This window comes from Leopardus geoffroyi, chromosome B4 (assembly GCF_018350155.1).
Source record: "Leopardus geoffroyi isolate Oge1 chromosome B4, O.geoffroyi_Oge1_pat1.0, whole genome shotgun sequence".
NCBI classification, from domain to species: Eukaryota; Metazoa; Chordata; class Mammalia; order Carnivora; family Felidae; genus Leopardus; species Leopardus geoffroyi.
In genome coordinates this window covers 59,596,944-59,617,895 of record NC_059341.1, presented here as the reverse complement: position 1 = coordinate 59,617,895, position 20,952 = coordinate 59,596,944, and the positions used below count along the sequence as shown (strand labels likewise).

At 35.7% G+C, this 20,952-nt stretch overlaps 1 protein-coding gene across 12 annotated transcripts in view; it reads left to right on the top strand.

Annotated features, from left to right (window-relative positions):
- LMNTD1 (lamin tail domain containing 1) overlaps nucleotides 1-20,952 on the top strand; it is a 523,246-nt gene that overhangs the window by 63,716 nt on the left and 438,578 nt on the right. The window contains exon 2 of one of the 12 annotated variants that reach the window (XM_045465472.1): nucleotides 4,764-4,914. The exons of the other annotated variants lie outside the window; for them this stretch is intronic. The gene's annotated coding sequence lies outside the window, so the exon portion shown is untranslated. The remainder of the gene's footprint in view (nucleotides 1-4,763; nucleotides 4,915-20,952) is intronic. 12 annotated transcript variants of the gene reach the window in all.

Below are 20,952 nucleotides of genomic sequence, written 5' to 3'. Positions count from 1 at the left end.
TTGTATTTCTCTGAGTATAGGGATTTTTTTTAAAGCAATGTCCCTCTGACATTGGGTCCCCATTTTGTGTTCATTTCCTTTCTACCTTATTGAATGAATTATCAACACCACGTTAAGTTCCACCCTTTTATTTCCCATTCACCTTGCCAACTCAGGGCAATAAGGCTCCTACCCTCTTCACTTCCAAGAGGTGCTATTGGCAAAGTCACCAATGGCTCACATATTGCCAAACCCCAATAGCACTTTCCAGCACTAAAATTATCTGATTTATCCTATGCCTTTGGCACTGGGGACTATTCTTTTCATTGCAAAGCTCTTGTAAGGTTCTTGCTGTCTCTCTCTCACTGATACTAGGCACTTCCCCTGTCTCCAGCCCTTTGTAAAGTCTTCTCTGCTTACCCTTCCATAAGATTTGGTACTCAGTCTTCTGTTCTTATTTTCAACACTCAATGTAGAAAACTTCCATAATATCATATTAACCCTATGGTTTTAATTACTACTCACATTCTGATAAGTCACTAAACTATATCTAGCCCTCACCCTCATCTGCACTTCAGGTTCAAATATCCAACTGCCCAGCCAGTTCCTCCACAACTAATTCACATGTCTTCAGCATGTCACTGCACCCTGAGTCCTCCACCAAAGTGAGAAATCTTTGGAGGCACAAATTCTATGCTTTCTTTTTCCTTATTTTAAACCCTTGGATGGTTTCCTGTCCTTCAGGATTAAGCTTTAGCATGGCATAGTAGGCTCACTGTGACCTGGCCCCTATCTCCACCTCCATTTCACCTCCTGCCACTCCCTGCCTTGCACTTTTATGCTCTAGTAATCTTGCACTGCTTGTGGTTCCACTTCACTTCTTTGTTTTGTTAGTGGCAGCTCTCTGCCGAGAATGCAGTTTAACCTTGATAATCCTAATCATCACCCAAATTGCTCTCAGTATTACATCCTTCAGGATGTTTTCTCCAACTCTCCAGGCTTGGTGGTTAGGAGCTCCAGTTCTGAAGTTATTCTATTGGGGTTTAAGCCCTCTTCCAAACCATATTAGCAGAATGACTTTGGAACAATTACTAAACCCCCCTAATCATGAGTCCTCCCAACGAAAAATGGGGATAAAAATAGAATGTAATTTACAAGGTTGTTAGAGAATTAAATGAAATTCACAGAACCTGGCACGTGGTAAAAATTCAATAAATATTTTATAACATGACGATCATTCTTCTGAACTATGCCATATGCATTTCTGTATCACCAGAGCTAAGAAATATTTGGCATATTGTAGGTACTCAACACCTAGTTATTGGATTGAAACAAACTGAAAGAATTAATGAATAAATAAACTAGAGCATATTTATGTATGGTCCATATTAAGAGTGTACAAAAGGGGGTGTCTGGGTGGCTCAGTTGGTTAAGCATCCAACTTTGTCTCAGGTCATGATCTTGTAGTTCGTGAGTTAGAGCCCCTCATCTAGCTCTGTGCTGACAGCTCAGAGCCTGGAGCCTGCTTCAGATTCTGTGTCTCCCTATCTGCCCTCCCCCGCTCATGCTCTCTCTCTCTCTCTCTCTCAAAAATAAACAAACATTAAAAAGAAAAAAAGAGTGTACAAATGAACCAAACAGAAGAGTCTCAGTTAAATGATTTATTCTGCTAAGTGCCAACTGCTATTTTAGAAAGAGGTTGGTATATTTAATGTGCTGGCCCCTGTGGAGCATTGCTCAGCTCCACCCTTCTGGATGGAAGCACTAACTCCTCCAGCTGTTGGGAGTATGATGGCAGACTTCTTACAGCTGAGTATCCCTTCTCTGGTGACAGTGCTGGGCTGAAAAGAGCCATTTTCCCCAATGTACTGCCCCTGCCTGCATCTAAAGACTAGTCTACTCAGGAGACTAATGTCTAACCTTGCTCTAACTTGGGACAATTTTACATGGCCATTCTAGTTGCAGAGGTCACCATAGGATTGAATGAGCCTCTGTTGGAACTCCCATGCAGCCCAATTGCTTTCTCTGTGCAATCTGACTTCCTTCACATTTGTATAGATGTTGACCCCCATGAACACATCCTGTAACATCCTGTGTGCAAACTTCTGTTTTAGAATCTATTTCCTGGAAAATCCTACCTGCAACATTTCACAAAGGATGAGAGTCCAGTGAATTACATTTTAGATATAGTTTATATGAGATGTATATGAAATGACCAGGGCTACGGCTGGCACCAAAACAGAAGATGTGATGATTATTTTTGAGAGGTGACAGGATTTAGGAGGGAGTGTCAAAATAGAAGCCACTGCTTACAGCAGCTTAATCTCTGGCTCACCCTATAACCGGAATATTATGAACTGTGAGTCCTTTAGACTCTGTGTCCACATATGTGTATTTTCTATCACTTGTATCCTACGGGAAATGCAAACATGGAAAGTGAAAGAAATCCCTGAGGCAGCCTGCCTATAGCAAGCTCTTGGGGAAATTGGTAAACCCTGTATTGTGATTACGTATCCCCTGGCAGGCAGTGATTAAGTTTAATGCTGGGCTGCATTTTTATTAATAAAAAAAGGCAGTAACATTAGAAACAATATACTGCCTGCCCATATTACATTAGAATTTCACTTTAAAATAATTTGTTCTAGAGAAAATAGCCACTAAATAACTAAAGTTGAGAAGTCTTAGTTATTAAACTTGTCACAAGGGTTTAGCTCAGCACAAATTAATTCTTAGTATGGTTGGCCAGGATAGGTTTGTTTTTGTTTTTTAACTCCAGGATATATGACAGCTTCTATTTATGAATTTCAAAGGAAAGAGATATACATTTTACTGCATAAAATACATGCACAGAAAAAAATAATACTGAATTCTACAAATTAAAAAGTGGAGGTCCTCCACCATTTCTCACTCCACAAAGTCATTTCCCAGAAGTAGTCACCACGAAGAATTTGGTGTACATCTGGGAGAATATATCTCACATGTATTTATATTTATAATAAAACTGTGAAAATAATACAAAAAACTGGATAATGAATCTGTTAATTTTTTAAGCTAATGTATGTATATATAGATATGAAAACCTCTATTCTCTCATTCATCCTCCTGTTCAGTTGAATCTCCTGTGTACATAACACAGGAACCTCAGTTATTGCTAGAATATTGACAGTTTTCTTTTTCCTTCTTTCCCAAAACAACTTTCTGTGAAAACACCAGTGGGACTGTGTGTTTCTTTGGAAGTTCAGCTTCTGATAATGGTGATATCTCATCATATTGCAACCTTGATGGAAGGACTTCTTATTTTCCCCTTTATATGTTTTTAATCCCATATTCACGTTGCACCTAGATTTGCTGCTTTCATTAGTTCATATCACTTTTAATTTAATAACAACAGAGAATTAGAAAGTTTCTGCTTCTTAGGACATTGCTAGTATTTCTCTTTCAATTTGTTTGTACTTGTCTCAACTTGTGCTCTCTTGGGTCCCAATACCAACTACATTTCCTATGTAAATGACAGCAAAAGGCCTCAGTCATTACTGCAGAAATGATTAAGAAAGAACTCCACATTTTGAGGCTTGTAAACCATAAAATATACTACCATAGGAAATGATTCCCATTTCCTTGGAGAATTCAACAACATAGAAAGTTTGAACATAAAAGATTAGAAATCATCCAATCTCATTTTACTGAAGATGAATTTTTAACAGCACAGCAGAGTAATCTAATCTGCAAACATAAAATATGTCAGTACTACGAGTAGCTCTGATTCAAATGCATTTAGAGGCAAGAACCTAGACAGATAAATCTGCATAAACAGATTTGATGATTTTGAGGACAATACCTGGATGTAGTCCTTTGCAATTAAGAAAGCAAATATTATTGCTGCTTTTGAATATTGCAAGCAAACTGGACAGAAATGAGCCAATCTTAAATCATGCCACTTATGTGAAGAAATTTTTTTAAAAGGGTGGGCAGTAGCTGGAATTTTTTATTTAAGAGTTATCAATTTCAATGTTTCAGGTTTGAATGAAGAAATATGGTCTTTAATTATAGACAGCTACTGTTTTTCTTATAATAAACAAGGGGCTCATTTCCCTGTCATAAGAAAGAGAAATAAATACCAAATTGTTATATATGCAGCATGGGCTATAAATAGAATATTTTTCTAGTGCCATTAGGTCATTTGTAAGTTTTGAAATCCTTGCTTTGGAATTACCATTGTCATTAAAACCTTACTTCTCAGGAGTGATGAAATGCATGTGCTTCTTATCTGTACTGGAGTAAATGCTGTTATGCAAACCAACAGCTCAAGGATACAACAATGATAGGAAGTTAAATGTAGAATAAAACTGTGAAAAACATCAACATAATGAAAGCTTAATGTACAATATGGTAGAACTCTTTTAAAGGGAAAAATAAAAAGCTGTGATGAGTCAGAAAATTAGTGTCTCTAAGAGAGTAGAATTGATAAACAATCATGAAAACAGTTTTTCACATCATGCATCCTACAGACCTGGAACTTTTATCTTAAAATGGTCATCCTTCTTAGAACAAAGATGGTAGTCAGGAAGATAGGTAGTGATCGGCACAATAGACCATAGATTTTATAATTACCACCATGCTTTTGTAAGCATATGTCATCTGAATATTTTAAAATCTATTATAATAAGCATACTTGAGCCAGTCAAGCACAAACTTTCATACAATACACACTTGCCTGTTATTTACTCATATAACTAATGCAGTAGACCATGCCCAGTTAAATGGAGAACATTCCCTTGTAACAGCACAGCTGCTGCCTGGGACAACCCACAACAAACCTGGCTGTAGCTGCCCCAGGAGTCCAAGCCTGAAAGAATGGTGATTTTACCTTGATCTTCTGCTGAAACTTCCTGGAACCTACGAGGTTAAAATCTCAGAACATCTAGAAAGAAAACAGTAAGTACTGTTAAAACAATGCTGCAGAGGAGCTAATAAATTCTTTGGATTAACACCAAAGCCTGATGCAAATGAATTTAATCCCTTGATATTCAGGGAGAAATTAAAGCTAATGAATTAAATATGCAAGTCTTCTTTTGTTGCAATTCTCTTTTGCAAATATTGCAATAATCTTGCATTGTCAACATTATTGGAGAGCTACTTTCTAGCTATTTTGAACATATTTCCCTACCGAGCATCTGTTATGCTTAGCATTTTAAGTGCATTGATTAGTTCTCAAAATCCTGAACTTTTTCTTTCATAAAATTTTTATTTTAGGAAATAGACAAAAACATCTTGCATATATGTAAATGTCACTACCAATGTCTTTTAAAATTAACAATAAACTTAATTTTGCCATAGCTTATTTAAAGTTTTTTTCCTGCTGTCTTAAAAAAGACATACTAACCATAGATTTTATAAGAAAGCAAAAAAGACTAGGAATTTTTAGACTTTTTCTCCAATATCAAAGTATTAGTAAGATGATAAGAAATAGTTTCTTATACTAAATATATCTGTTATTTTTATAGCCAAATGTTTCAACAAGATATTTCAAATCCTGAAATCATTCCCACTTATATGAAGTCAAGATATATGTCTTAAGTCATTAATTCATTAATACTTTGGTGGATTATATTTAGGTAATTTGATGCATTACACTTACCATTGGTAGTAAGCAAAGGATTCAGAAAAGGACAAGCTAGTTGTTGTGAAGGGTTGTCCTGATGCAATATGGATTTATACTTAGGCTAGAGCCCTGCCTTTTAACTAGGGAGGGGGCATATTTTTGGTTTTGTAATGTAGCTTGAGGTGAAGGCAGACCATGTCCCTTTTCCACCACCACGTTTTTATTTATTTTATTTTTATTTTTTATTTTTGGGAGAGAGAGAGAGCAGGGGAGGGTAGAGAGAGAGGGAAACAGAGGATCTGAAGCAGGCTCTGTGCAGACAGCAGAGAGCCTGATGTGGGGCTCCAACTCATGAACCGTGAGATCATGACCTGAGCCAAAGTTAGGTGTTTAACCAAGTGAGCCACCCGGCACCCCTCTACCACCAAATTTTTAAAAAATTAGTATTTTAATGACAGCAGTTGTAGGACTGATTGAATTGTCAGGTTAAATTTCTTAATCTAGGTTCACAGGGACCAGCGATTATATTATTCAGAAAAGTCAGTGGGAAGATGTAAGAAAAGATTTTTCCCTAGAGTGTGTAAATACTGTACCCAATAAAATATTCAAAGATATTTTAGCCAGGTTTCATTAGATATAGAATTCCTTGATTGGAATGCATGGTGCAGTGAGTGTTTAGTCTACCTACCGCATTGTGGATGGATGGGTTCATTTGGGTTTGTAAGAATTATCTGGAAGCCTCAATATATCAATACTAGCCTCTAGGTGAGAAACTACATTGCCTGGAATTATTTTATGTGCATCAGTGAGAACCGTATAAGGAAGCCTTTAAAAACCTAGGATGCTAACAATGGTTTCTTCTCCTCCCCACTCTTCTTTTTTCTTTTCCTTTCTTCTTCAGTTTTTAAAAGCATAAATCCTTCCCTAGGGTAATCAAGGGAATAGTAAGCAGTCTCCACCATTTGTAAACTTTTAAGTGCTGGGGATGTTCTAAAAGGCCTGGTGTCAGAGTGCTCTGTGTGCTTTCCAAAAGATGAATTTCTCACCACACACTTTATGCGAGATGGTCCTGAACAATAGAATGATGACATCCTTCCCACCTCCTGCACCAGTGTGACACATTGTCTCACCTGGTTAACTAAAGACTAGAAAACATTTCCTTTAGAACTGATAATTCAGTGCCCTAATCAGGGGGTTTTCCCAGGAGACAGAGTACTCAGGCAATGCTGAGTCTATTCACATGGCCTATATTCTCTGGCATTATTCAGTACAATCCTCAAGTGCTTAGTGTTAAAGAATTGGGCTGCTTTTCTTTTCAGTTACTTATATCAAGAATCATTTGACTAATCCAATATGGTTTGGGGAATAAAACTAGATTTAGAGAAATATCAAACCTCTATAGAATGTTTTATTAAATTCTTACCTCTTCTGGAAGGACTTAAGTCTTAATGAGTCATATTCTAAAAAGGAAAATAGCATTTAAAAAGGAAGCAGGAAACAAATTTTCCCACTTTAAGAATACAAATGAAAAGGATTATTTTTTTTTCTTTGAGTGAGAAGTAAGGGCATTAGAGTTAATAAAATCAGTTTAGTTTATTTCAGTTCTTATCAGTTCAACAAATATTTACTGAGCATTCACAGGTACTAGCATCAAATGAGGTGCTGGGGATACCAAGATGAAGAAGCTACTGTCTCTTTATTCAAGTAACTCTGGGTCTTATGGGTGAGACAGACACACAGATGGACACAAATATTCACAAATATGGTAAGGGCTGATTGAGTAGTTCTCAGGGTGCTCTGGAAACCCACAAGAAGGAATCTGAATTTAACCTAGGAATGGATGCTGGGGATCCATTATCAAATGGGGATAATGCCTGCACTGTGTTTATGGTATGAAAAGGAGGTTGCAGGCTAAAAAAGTCTGAGGTGAGAAAGGGGAAAAGAAGAACTCTGGTTGGGGAGACTAGCAGGCAATTCAAGCAGAAGGGACAAGGTGAGAAAGATGGGAAGATACAGAATAGGATGTGCTAATTGGAGAACTATGATCAGCTGTGGACCATGAGTAACTACTATGAGGAGAAGGATGGTAGAGGGACAGATCCACTCAGAGTACTGAGGGCTAAGGCACTTGGACTTCAGTCTGTAGGTATTGGAGAGAAATAGAGAGGGGCTGAATGTTACAGACTGTGAAGGGTTTGATTTTAATCACTTTGCAAGCTAACAAGTTAGGCTGTTAGAGTTTCATAAATGCTTGGACACAAGACTCATGGGTCAGAGACAAAGGATTTTGTTACTCATGACAGGGTGAGGTTCAAATTCATATGGTTTTCCTTCCATGGGGGCAACAGGAAGATGGGCCCAGGTGGATATTGTGCACATAGTGGTTTTGCATCACAGCCAAGAGACCCAAAGCTCAGAATTCCCCAATATTTTATAAGGAATATGTATGCAAACTTGCCCAATCTTTCCCTGGGGGAAGAGATTATTTTTATTATACTGTGTACAGCAAAAAAATCTGTTCTCTCCTAGAGGGAGACACTATATTTTCTAAGGATGTTTGCCATGCAAATATTCTTGAAAAGATAATCTGGAATAAAAGCTTTCAATGCCTCTGCTCACAAGATGTGCAAGAATGTTAGAGATCTGTGAAGAGTTTTCCACAACAGTATAACAATGAAGTGTGTGTTTTAGATGTATCATTCTGGTAGTAGGTGAGGGATGGGGGTTGGGAGGTTGTTGCAATCATCCATGCGAGAGCCTAAGTTTGAGAGGTGGTAGGAATGAATTTGAGAAATATATAGGAAGAAAAAATAGGTAGCTTTTGCCTTCTGAGAGAGGGAATGATCTAAGATAGGAGACAGCAAACTTCTTTAAATAAAGGGCCAAATAGCAAATATTTTAGGCTTTGTGGGCCATATGGCCTCTACCTCACTCCACTGTGCCATTGTAGTAGAAGGGCAGCCATCAACACATATAAATGAATGGGTGTTGCTGTGTTCCAATAAAACTTTAGTTATGAAAATATGTACATGGAATGTAGTTTTCCAACACCAGGTATAGAATAAAACTCTAGGTTTTTGTTTTCTTATGACTAAACATGGAAATGCTAATAATTGAGAGAAAAGATTTAGCCAATTTTGTTAGTGTGAGTTAGAGAGTGAGGAGATGAGGTTTTGAAGTTTTGAATTTAGGAAAGTAAGAAGTATCCAGGTATAGATGTTATTAAGCAGATGGATATAGGAATTTGAAGTTTAAGACAAGGTCAGTGTTAGAATGATTTAGAAGTTCTAAGCATATAGATGGAAGTTAAAACCATGGAAGTGAACATCATCATTCAATGAGAACATGAAGAGTAAGTAGAGAGATGGACCAAAGACAAAACCCTAGGGATCACCAATCTTTAAGGGTCAGACTTAAATTAGGAGGTACTCCAAAATTTCTTAAGATGTGACATCTTATTTGTGTGTACTTGTGTGTATGTGTGTGTGTGTGTGTGTGTGTGTATAAAGAAGGAATTAGAGAATGCATTTCAATGATAAAACAATCCTCCCCAAGACCTTCAATTCTGAAAACACCCCCAAACTGTGTCAGTCATTTATTCTTCATCAGAATAATAAAAAAACTTCTAAGAAATTTCAGAGGCACACTTATACTTTTCTCTTTTCAATTTGTGATTTTGAGAGTAAAGTTAACTGAGAAGGACCTTGATGAGTCATAGTGAAATCCAAATTACTTCCATTAGAATACAGTTTTTCATTTCATCCAGTAAAGGCATACAGGTAGGTTTGTTCCAATTTTCTCTTCTGAATAGAAGTACAACTGCAGTTATTAGTTATTCATTTATTTGGGCAGTCACTTAGCAAATATTTAATCAGTATCTACAATGTGCATAGTGAGGCACTGAGGAGGATAGAAACATGAACAAGACACAACCTGCCTGGGTTTAAACACAATAGCGACATCAAGTAGAATGTGATCAGTGGCTCAAGAAATGGCCACTAAAACCATAGCAACGTGATTGGTGTGTTTTCTCTGCTTCTCTTTGTAATGTGTAGAAACTTCCAGAAAAAACATGAACCCATACTGTTAAGTCATAGTGATCTATGGGTGCAGGAAGGGGAAACTGTAAATAAAACCACATGCTTGCACATTCTCTTCAGAAGAGTTTAGAGGGATGAAATTCATTCAATACTATTGCAATCTATTTGAGCTGTAAGAATAGTTTTCTTTGGTAGTTTGTTAAATATACACACATTACAAGGGTAGAAAATACCTAATTAAAAAAAAATTAAAAATCATGTGGTGAGATAATGATTGTGTTTACACACACACAGTGAGTTTGACTTTGGTTCAAACAACTATTTTTTAATCTATATGACAACAATTTAAAAATTTTAAACATATTTTTAAATTAAAAAATCTTTTGAAGTAGTTTAGGGTTATGTAAAATTCAAACAAACAAAAAAAAAGCATTTTTTTTCTTGCTTTAGCTCCAAAATGGAAGACTCTAATATTTAGTGGATAGGGTAAGTTATATTGGCACAGGAGTTTCCTATTGCATAATCATTGAAGAACAAGTCAAACCAATAATCAATTTCTTTATGTTACAGGCATATATCTATATTTGAATCCTGAACGAATTCATGTATTTTCTTTCTTGAATTACAACTGTTTGGATCAGATATAATGTCTTGTTTATACCAATGAAATTTGTTTCTTTGAGTATATTCTTTGGTGGTTTGTTGTGAACTCTATGGAGAATCCTGTAGTTTTTAATCCTCAATTTTTATTTTAATTCAAATCATTGAAGAAGCCCTTAGATTATTAAAAGCTATTACATGTTCAGTAGGAGGGTCTTTGATTAATTCTTTTGAACATTCATTATGGAAATAGTGTTAAATCACCGCTGAGTTTAGGCACTATATTTTACACGGTATTTGCATCTGTAAATAATCGTGATTGTGAAAAATGCCTGTTTGTGTTCATGAAAGTAAATTTCCTTGATCCACTAGTTAGATAACATATCTGACAAGGCCTTTGGTGAGTGAGTTCTTTCAAGGATCAAGAGATGTTGGCTTGATGGGCTAGCCACTCACTGCCACCCGTCTCCATTATTTTGAAAGCCTACTTGGAAAATGAAGGCTAACTTCATAGCAGCAATAACCTGGTCCAGTATGATCAGAATCTTATATTTCTTGCCAACTCACATCTATTCCTTAAAGAAGAGGGTAAATTTGTGTCATCTTGAGTGGATCAGAATAAAAGAGGATTGTAAGTGAATAAAGATGTGTTTGGAAGTTTCTCCCATCAGTTTTAGTACAAAGCTTAATGAACAGTATTACCTATACTCAGTTCTCACGTATATATGATCCTAATGTTGCCTCACAAGTGCTTTATATGTTGTAGTTTCTGCCCTTCCTCAGATCTTCTGTAGAAAGTATCATCTGAGTAAGTGCAAGTGCATCTTCATTATAACTCTAAGTTCGTTGCTGGAGTTAATTTATCTTCATTAGGCTGTGAGTTTCTCTGGGGAGGGACTGCTTCTACTGCTTCCTTTACAACTCTCCTGATAGCAAGACAGGTGCCTATGACTGGGACTCAGTAGGCATTTCTGCTTGTTTGCCATCAAAATGTTAAGGTTTGTTATTAAGAAGCAAAGAGCCGAGATTTAAGGTTAGTTGGAAGCACAGGTTGAGGCCAAACGATAGAAGGATTTATCTGCTAGGCATATTTGGACTTTATGATTTTTGGGGGGCAAGAGAGAGATGTAATAGTAGCTGTGCTAGAGGTGGCCTAAGCACTTGGGAGGCAGAGAGTGGGTAGTGGAGGTTAGGGGGTTGGACCAGGCAGTACGCAACTGTTGAAGTTTAGGCAAGAAGAATCAAAAGCCATAAGTACAGATGACAAATATCACAGTGAAGGAAAACACTAATCAATGAAGTCTGAAGGAAGAGGTTAGATTCAGAGTGGGGAGACAATAATTGAGCAAAAAGAGAAAAAGAACATTTTAGTTTTCTAGAAACATTAATGGAATTTCAGTTACTGAAATATTTTTGACAAAAAGTTCATGTCTTTCTCAGCAAAGTGAATAAGTTCATTTTTCCCTCCCTCCCTTCCCTCCCCACCTTCCTCCTTTCCCTCCTTCTTCTTTCCTTCCCTCCCCCTTCCTTCTTGCCTGCCTGCCTGCTCTCTTTCCCTCTCCTCTTTCTCCTGTTTCTTCTTCAACAAACACTGTCAACAAATCCTAAAGTTTATTACCTCTGGTTTCATTTATTTCACATTTCCCCTTTCCCTGATGTCTTAGTTTGAATTTATTGATTTGAAATTGTCTTCTTTTGGACTACTTCTTCTGCAAAATACATTATTGAACTTAAAATTAGTGACCCAGAATTGTTTAAGAATTTCTTCCCTAGAGGTTTCTTTTTTCCCCTAAGATAAATATGCAGAAGTTTACTAGATTTTTGAAGAGTTCATTTTGTTCCATGATTTCTCTGCACTTCCACCCCAGAGGTCAGGAAATGCTCTCAGGTTCTTCTGAGATTATGCCTCCTAAATAATGTGTAAGTCTCTATAAATGTGACCTGGAAAGGTATTGCTGGAGACAATTGTGTGTTGCCTGCTTTCATTAGCATGGCCTGCCTACTCTTCTCAGACCCTTCTTCCCTGTTCTCTGTGTGTGTACATGTGTGTATGGTTTGAAGAAAGTGGGGGCCAGGGATCCAAGAGGTAGGAGGCAAGTGAGGTGTCATTTATCAAAGTATTAGCACAGTGGGCAAAAGCGCAGTGGGCAAAAGGACAGTGGTGCTAGAATCTAAATTGAGTCACCAGGCCAAAGTCTTCATAAAGAGAAAGAGTTTGATAAGAAGCAAAAAACAAACAGACAAACAAACAAAAAAAAACCAGGGGTACCTGGGTTGCTCAATCCTGCTTAGAATTCTCTCTCTCCACCTCTCTCTGCCCCTCCCCCACTCATGCTTTTTCTCTCTCAAAATAAATTTAAAAACTTAAAAAAAAGAAACAAGTGGGGGAAGGTGACATCAAGAGAGCAGAGCTTGAGAGGTTCTGGAACTCTAATGCAGATATTGAAGTCACTCTTTAGAAGGCACTAGTATCACTCAGCAAGGTGACTAAGTTTACTTAAGGGATTGAAATGGGGTGGAATTACCTTTTCTGGTCCAAAATCGCCAAAGCTATGAAACTTAGGAAAAGCATCTCTCCAAAATACCTCATTTTTTTATTTGGAGAAAAGGGAGAGACAGGACTCCTTGTTTTATAGTCATTATAACTCACCAACTTACTTAAATCTTTAATCAACTTAATTCCAGAAAGGAGAGAATTGATTGAACTGTATGATTTTCAGAGGCAACATGTTCTTGGTAAATTGAAGATATACAGCTTTGAAGTGTAAATCTCAGTCTCTGGAATCAAGCAAACCTCGCTTTGAATCTTTGTTATTTATAAACTTTGTGAACTTGGACAAATTTCTTAAACTCTGCAGGCCTCTATTTCATTATCTGTAAAAAGAAGGTAATAATAATAATACTGATCTCTTAGGATTTGGGAGATAATTTAATGAAATTATAAAGTGCCTGGAATCATGTGAGACATAGAGTAAATGCTCAATAATGTTAGTTATTGTTACCATTGTGATTACTTTCAATCTAAATTTTTATTTTCTCAGATTACTTTGATACCTAATTACCTCAATTATATCTTTAGTATAAAGAATGAAATTGGATAAAAGATCATCTATATTCCCAAATAATTTCTTTTATTTCAATCTAACACTGGGTACAAATTGTGCAAATGGAAATAGTTGGAATTAAATACAATAGAGTAAATATTTTCTAAGTGGACCATTGTTGGATCTATTTCCATACTCAAATGTCATGGAGATGGAAATGTTATTCTTAAACACATGTATTGAGTCCTATGTCTAAAATTTCAATATACTAGAGTCAGCTGTCTAATAAGTTAGCAACATTTTTTATTATTCACTAAATACAAATTACCTTAGCAGGTACTGTGTGAGAAATGAGAAAGAAATGCAAAATTGAGTTTTGGTCACAGAGCTCCTATTGCCAAGTTAAGGAAACAGAAGATAAATACACAGAAAAATAGAAGAAAGTGTGTAAATGAATACTTTAATAGACAAATAAGTGAAAATAAGAAATTTGGAAAATAGGCACTGTATCCTTTACATATAGTTGGACATATATGGATAAATAATTTTACTTTCAGCTTTTTTCTTAATGTTAGCACATAATAATTTACCCACATCATTAAAATTTTTTGTTCTTAATTGTTATTGACAGTTTAAACAACTTTGTTGAGATGTAGTTGACATACCACACAATTTGCCCATTCAAAGTAGATAATTCAGTGTTTTTTAGTATATTCACAGTTGGAAAACCACCACCACAATCAATTTTAGAACATTTTCATCACCCCCAAAAGAAACTTCATACCCATAAGCAACCAGTCCATTCCTCCTATTTCTCCCCAAACCTTCTTCAGCTTTCCAGCCCTGGGAAACCATTAATCTACTTTCTGTTTCTTTAGATTTGCCTCTTCTGGATATTTAATATAAATGGAATTATAAAATGTGGGGCCTTTTATGACTGATTTCTTTTACTTACATGTTTTCAAAGCTCATTTGTGTGTGGCATGTATCTGTACTTCATTTCTCTTAATTGTCAAATAATATTCCATTGTATGGAAATACTGTGCTTTATTTATTCATACATCAGTTCATGGGTATTTGGACTGTTTGTACTTTTTGGCTGTTATGACTATTGCTGCTTTGAACATTTGTGTGTAAGTTTTTGTGGAGATGTATGTTTTCATTTCTCTTGGGTATATACCTCAGAGTGAAATTGCTGGGTCATATGGTAACTATATATTTAACATTGTGAGGAGCTGCCAAACTCTTTTCCTAATTGACTGCATACCATTTTACATACTCTCCAACAATGTATGACGGTTCCAGTTTCTCTGCATCCTTGCCAGTATTTGTTATTTTCTGTTCTTTAAAAAATTAATGAAATCATTCTGGTGAACTGGTTTTGATTTGCATTTCCCTAAATACCAGTGATGTTGAACATTTTTTAATGTACTTATTGGCTCTTTGTATATCTTCTTTGAAGAAATATTTATTTGAATTCTTCACTTATTTTTTAATTGTGTTATTTATCTTATACTTTATCATACACACACACATATATGTGTGTATGGATATATATATATATATATATATATATATATATCCATACACACATACATTTACATGTACATATGTGTATTCTGGATACAAGTTCTTTATTAGATATGTGATATGCTAATAGGTTCTCCAATTCTATAGATTGTCTTTTCACTTTCCTGATGGTATTATTCACAGCATAAAAGTTTTTAATTTTGATTAATTCCTATTTATTTATCTATTTATTTTCTTTGATCAGTTGTGCTTTTGGTGTCATATCTTAAAAGCCTTTGCTTAACCAAAGGTCACAAATATTTACTCCTGTGTTTTCTTCTAAGAGTTATATAGTTTTAGTTCTTACATTAAGGTCTGTGATCCACTGTGGGTTAATTTCTGTATATAGTGTAGGGAAGAGGTACAACTTCTTTTTTTTTCTTTTTTTCTTTTTTTTTTTTTTGCATGTGATATCTGGTTGTTTGGTACCATTTATTGAAAAGACTACTCTTTCCCTCCATTCAATTGTCTTGGCTAGCTTTTCAAAAAGCAATTGAGTATCATTTCTGTTTCATTGATCTATACACCTAGCTTTGTCAGTACCAACCGTCTTGATTAAGGTAGCTTTGTAGTATGTTTTGAAATGAGGAAGTATGAATCCTCCAAGAACTTTGTTCTTCTTCAAGATTGTTTTGGCAGTTCTGGGTCCCTTGCATTTCCATATGAACTTTAAGATCAGTTTGTTAATTTCTGCAAAGAAAAAAATTCACCTAGGATTTTAATGGGAACTGCATTGAATTTATATATCTGTAAATACTTTTATTTCTTCCTCTTCAGTTTGGATTCCTTTATTTATTTATTTTTTCCTTCTTGACTAAGTGCCCTGTCTAGAATTTCCAGCACAATACTAAATAGAAGTGATGAGAGTGAATATTCTTCTCTTGTTCCTGATTTTAGGGGGAAAGCATTGTCTTGCACATTTAAGTAAGATTTTGGTTGTGGGTTTTTCTTAGATTAGTTTGAGGAAGTTCCCTTCTGTTCCTAGTTTGTTGCTTTAACAAAAAAAAAAAAAAAGGTATGTCGGGCTCTGTGCTGACAGCTCAGAGCTTGCAGCCTGCTTTCGATTCTGTGTCTCCTTCTCTCTCTGCTCCTCCCCCATTCATGCTCTGTCTCTCTCTGTCTCTCAAAATTAAAGCTAAAAAAAAATTTTTTTAAAAAGGTGATAAAGTTTTGTCAGATGCTTTTTATGCATCTATTGAGATGATAACATGGTTTTTGTCCTTTATTTTGCTAATATGTTTATATGTTGCTAGATTTGGCTTGTTTTGTTGGGGATTTTTTTTGTCTATATTCATACTGGTTTCTAGTTTTCTTGTAATATTTTGGTCTACTTCTGGTAACAAGGTAATACTGGCCCCATAGAATGAGTTCTGCCTATTCTTTTACATACATGCATTTTACACTTTTTTTTTAAACAAATCAATGCTCTCATTTTAGCTTCAATAGTCAACCACAATTTAGAAAAACCAATAAAAAAAAGTCTATTATATTTATCATAGTTTTACTATTTAGTTGCTCATCCTTCCCTCTTGATGTTTCAGGATTCCTTTTTTATTATTTACTTTCTGTTTCAGGAACTTTCTTTAGTCATTTTTTGAAGCAAGTCTGTTGGTAATAAATTCTTTTTGTTTTCCTTCTTCTTTCTAATATCTTGATTTCCTCTTCATTACTGAAGGATATTTTTGCTGGATATAAAATTCTAGGTCTACTGTTCTTTTCTTTCAGCACTTGGAAAATGTTATGCCACTTTCTACAGGCCTTAATAGTTTTGGTTGAGAAATTCCCTGTAATTTGCATTGTTTTTCCCTGATAGGTAAGGTGTCATTGTCTCTTGCTGCTGTAAAGAATTTTTTTATGTGTTTGGTTTTCAGAAGTTTGACTATGATGTGTCTTATTGTGGAATTCTTTGAGTTTCTATATGGAATTTGCTCAGTTTCTTGAAAATGTCTGTATTTCACCAAATGGGGGCGTTTTCAGCAGTTGAAATAAAAACTACTTTTTCAGCCCTCCCTCTTTCTCTTCTCCTTCTGAGACTTCAATGACATAAACGTTAGATCCTTAGTTGCAGTTCCACAGTTCCCTGAGGCTCTGTTCATTTTTCTTTTCAGTGTTTCTCAAATTGGTTTATTTCCATTATGCTGTCTTCAAGTGTGCTGTTTATTTTCTCTGTGTTCTCCATTCTTCTGTTGAACTTATCTACTGAGTTTTTCTTTTCATTTTTTAGTTATTGTATTTTTCAGTTCTAAAATTTCCATTTAGTTCTAATTGATATCAAAATTTTTTTCTATTGTTTTCATTTGTTTCAAGCATGTTCAGCTTGTTGAAGTATTTTTTATGATGGCTGCCATAAAATCCTTGTCAGGTAATTCCAACATCTCTGTTTCCTCAGTGTTGGGCATCTGTTGTTTGTTTTCTGATTCAAGTTGAGATTTTTCTTCTTCTTGGTATGACAAGCGACTTTTGATTATTTCCTAGACATTTAGAGTATTTTTTAAGTTTATTTATTTATTTTGAGAGAGAGAGAGAGCAGAGAGAGGGCATTTATTTTGAGAGAGATGGAGAGAGAGAGAGAGCAGAGAGAGGGCATTTATTTTGAGAGAGATGGAGAGAGAGAGAGAATCCCAAGCAGGCTTCGCACTACCAGTGTGCGTAGTCCAACGCAGGGCTCAAACCCATGAACCATGAGATCAAGACCTGACCAAACCCAAGAGTCAGAGACTTAACTGACTGAGCCACCCAGCCTCCCCTAGAGTATTATGTTTTGAGAATCTGGGTCTTACTTAATTCTGCTGGCTCAGAAGACTTTATCTGACACCATTCCAGAGGAGAAGAGGGTGGGAAGCTACTTCCTTACTTGCAGGTAATAGTGGAAGTCTAGATACTCCACCTGGTCTCTGTTGATACCCAGAAGGGCTGAGGGAGAGTCCTATGACTGATAGGTAGTCAAAGGAGTCAGCCTTCCCACTAGGCTACCAGTGGCATCACCCTGGCCTGAGGGAAAGGGGTGTCTCATTACTATTCCCTACTTGGTGTCTCCACTGACACTGCTGTGGTAGAGGGGTGTCTTGTTACCAGAAAGTAGGAGTATCAGTCTACATGACCTCCACTGGGCTATGTGGACCACCACCCCCACTTAGTGGTATTGGTGGAGGCCAAGTAGGAAGCAGTAACAAACCACCCCTCTCCCTCAGGACTGGATGGATCGGGCAGGGGTGGTTATTATCTAAAAGTTTTCTATCTCACTAGTCTATTCTTTTCCTCGTCCTTTGGTTAGAGAGAAGTGGCTCTTCCTTGGGCCTCTTTGTTTGCTTGTGCCTATTGGTACTTACAGGTTACTATTTCCCCAGCAAAAGGAAAACCCAGGTAACTCACTGCCATGTCTTTTTCAGGTCCTGAGCCAGTTTACTTTTTCTCTAGTCTTTCAAAGTCTTTTTAGGTTTTTTTAGATAAAATGTCTAGAATTTTAGTTGTACTTCTTTTATACCTATCTTTGAGCCACAATTCATAACTAGTGAATATATAAGTTGATTCTAACTTTTGGTATTATATTTACTCTTCAGTGAATATCTTTATGACTAAAACCTTAGGGTAAGTGGGAAGGAAACACTGACCTGAACAATGTGAATAAATTTAAGATTTTTGACATATTTTGCCAAATTTTCAGAAAGAACATACCCACATGTACTTTCATCAGCAGTGTGTAAAATTACTCACTTCAGAAGATTATCCTAGCCAATTGGGCTTTATATTTTTCCCCAATTTCATAAGTGCATGTTGGTATGAGAGCTAAATTTTTATGATGGTTTTGAAAGATATGAAAGATTGCCATCATTTATTATAAAATAATTCACCAAAGAAAAGTTATAAGAATAATAACATCACCTTTTGAATGCTTAAAAGTGCCACGCACTCTGCTGAACATTTAATATTTTATTCTCATAATAACTTATGAGATGACTATTACAATCTCCATTTTTATGAGATTTAGAGAATAGAGGTAATTTGCTTAGGTCACATAATTATTAAGTGGTAGAATTGAAATGTAATCCAGTTTTCCAGTTTCCTCTAGCTCCAAAACCCTTGCATGGATTCATTGTGGGCAGCAATAGTGAGCTGATTTGTCTAAATGATTAACAGCCTCCTTAATTGTCATAAATGAAGGACAGAATTAGAACATTAGAACATTAGAAAGGAATTTCTCAGTATCAACAGATGACATACAGGAAAAACTATTCAATCCAGTGATTCCAATTTCACTGTACAGCTATGAATAATTGGTATTGGAGAAAACCATTCAAAGATGTCAAATTTTTCCCTTAATTGCAGACTATTAAAAACCTTCAAATCAATATCTAGTTTAAAAATAAATGAATGATTTCTTTCATACAAACTTCATTCTAGAAATAATGATCAAAGCTGGCAGAAAATTTATTTCACACAAACTACATTCTAGAAATAATGATCAAATCTGCCAGAAAACTAGTGGAGTTCTAGCAAACTGGGATTTGGGTGGGATTGGCTGTGACCAAGCTTTATTACCCTAAGGGATTAGGAAAAAGATCTTTTACTTTTTAAAATTTATCACTCAAGTCTTTTAAGGATGGACCATGATTTCCATTAGAGCTCCTTCTATGATGACAATGCTTTGAAATCCTCAGAGGAATGAGACGGCTATATATTGCCTTTCCAGTCTCATCTCATATAACAATGGCAACTTGAATCTGAGCCGAGGGAATTATAACAATTGCATAGAGTCAGATAGCAGGGAAACCAAGTTTTATTCCTCACACCTGGACTGTCATTAGTGAACCCCTATGGAGAGTCTCAAGAGTATGAAGAATGTCATAAATTAGTGTAGGTGACCTGTATGCAAAATGGACAGAGGTGTGGAGTTACTATAAAAGGAATATTTATCTAATAATTTAGATGTCTTGTTTGAGAATATGTTGGTACATATGTATATGTAGATAAATTGGCCAAACCTGAAAGCTTCAGTTCAGCTAATTTACCACAGTTTATTAAGTTGATCCTAAATAGGGAAAGATCAATTATTTCCAGTTGCTGTTCTATGGTATTTTTTGAGCAGACCAGATATGCCTTTTTGTCACCTGTTAATTAAAAGGTGTGGAGGGGTGCCTGGGTGGCTCAGTCAGTTAAGCAGCCGACTTCGGCTCAGGTCATAATCTCCTGGTCCATGAGTTTGAGCCCCACGTTGGGCTCTGTGCTGACAGCTCGGAGCCTGGAGCCTGCTTTCAATTCTGTGTCTCCCTGTCTCTCTGCCCCTCCCCCATTCACACTCTCTCTCTCTGCCTTTCAAAAATTAATAAATGTTAAAAAAAATTTAAAAAAAGAAAAAAATAATAGGTGTGGAAATGATAAGCCTCATTAGACATAAATCAAGTTATAATGAAAATGCTGAGATCCAGTTTTAATGCCTGTTAGTTGCAATGAGATTTTGATAAAACACAAATGCTATTTGAAGGATGAATATCATATTGTTAATCAGAATTCCTGGTACTGTTAATTTCTATTTTTATATTTAATTTTTGTTAATTAATGAACACTGCATTTATTCAGAGAAAAGATAATACCCCCCCCCATTAAGTGGCTTTTTCATACAAACTAAAAAGAAAGACTATTTAATAACCACCTGTGGCAAATAGCATGTATTCATTTGAGAAAGTGTTTCAGGGAAATCTTTTGCCTATAGAATATTGAATAGAGTGATTATATATGCATATAATACATGTATATGTAAAATAATATACATATTATGATATACATATATATAAATTGCTTGTTCTCTGTACCTTTGGAAACCATTAAACATTTTCTCGAGGTACGGAAGCCTGTTATCTCCGTTTCTTCATAAATTATTGAGAAAAAATATATGAGTAACATTTCAGGTGTCATCTCCATGCTAGGATGACAGACAATGCAATCCATTTTGACCTCGGGATGAAAGTTAACCCAACCTTGATGAAATTTGTTGAAGATAAAATTAGGAAATGTAGTCAAAGTATGAAAAATGCAAAAGAATCTGATTAAGTTTTTCTTCCTTTAAAGAGATGAGATTTTATATATAAGAGCTAGAGTAATTTATATTCAATACATATTT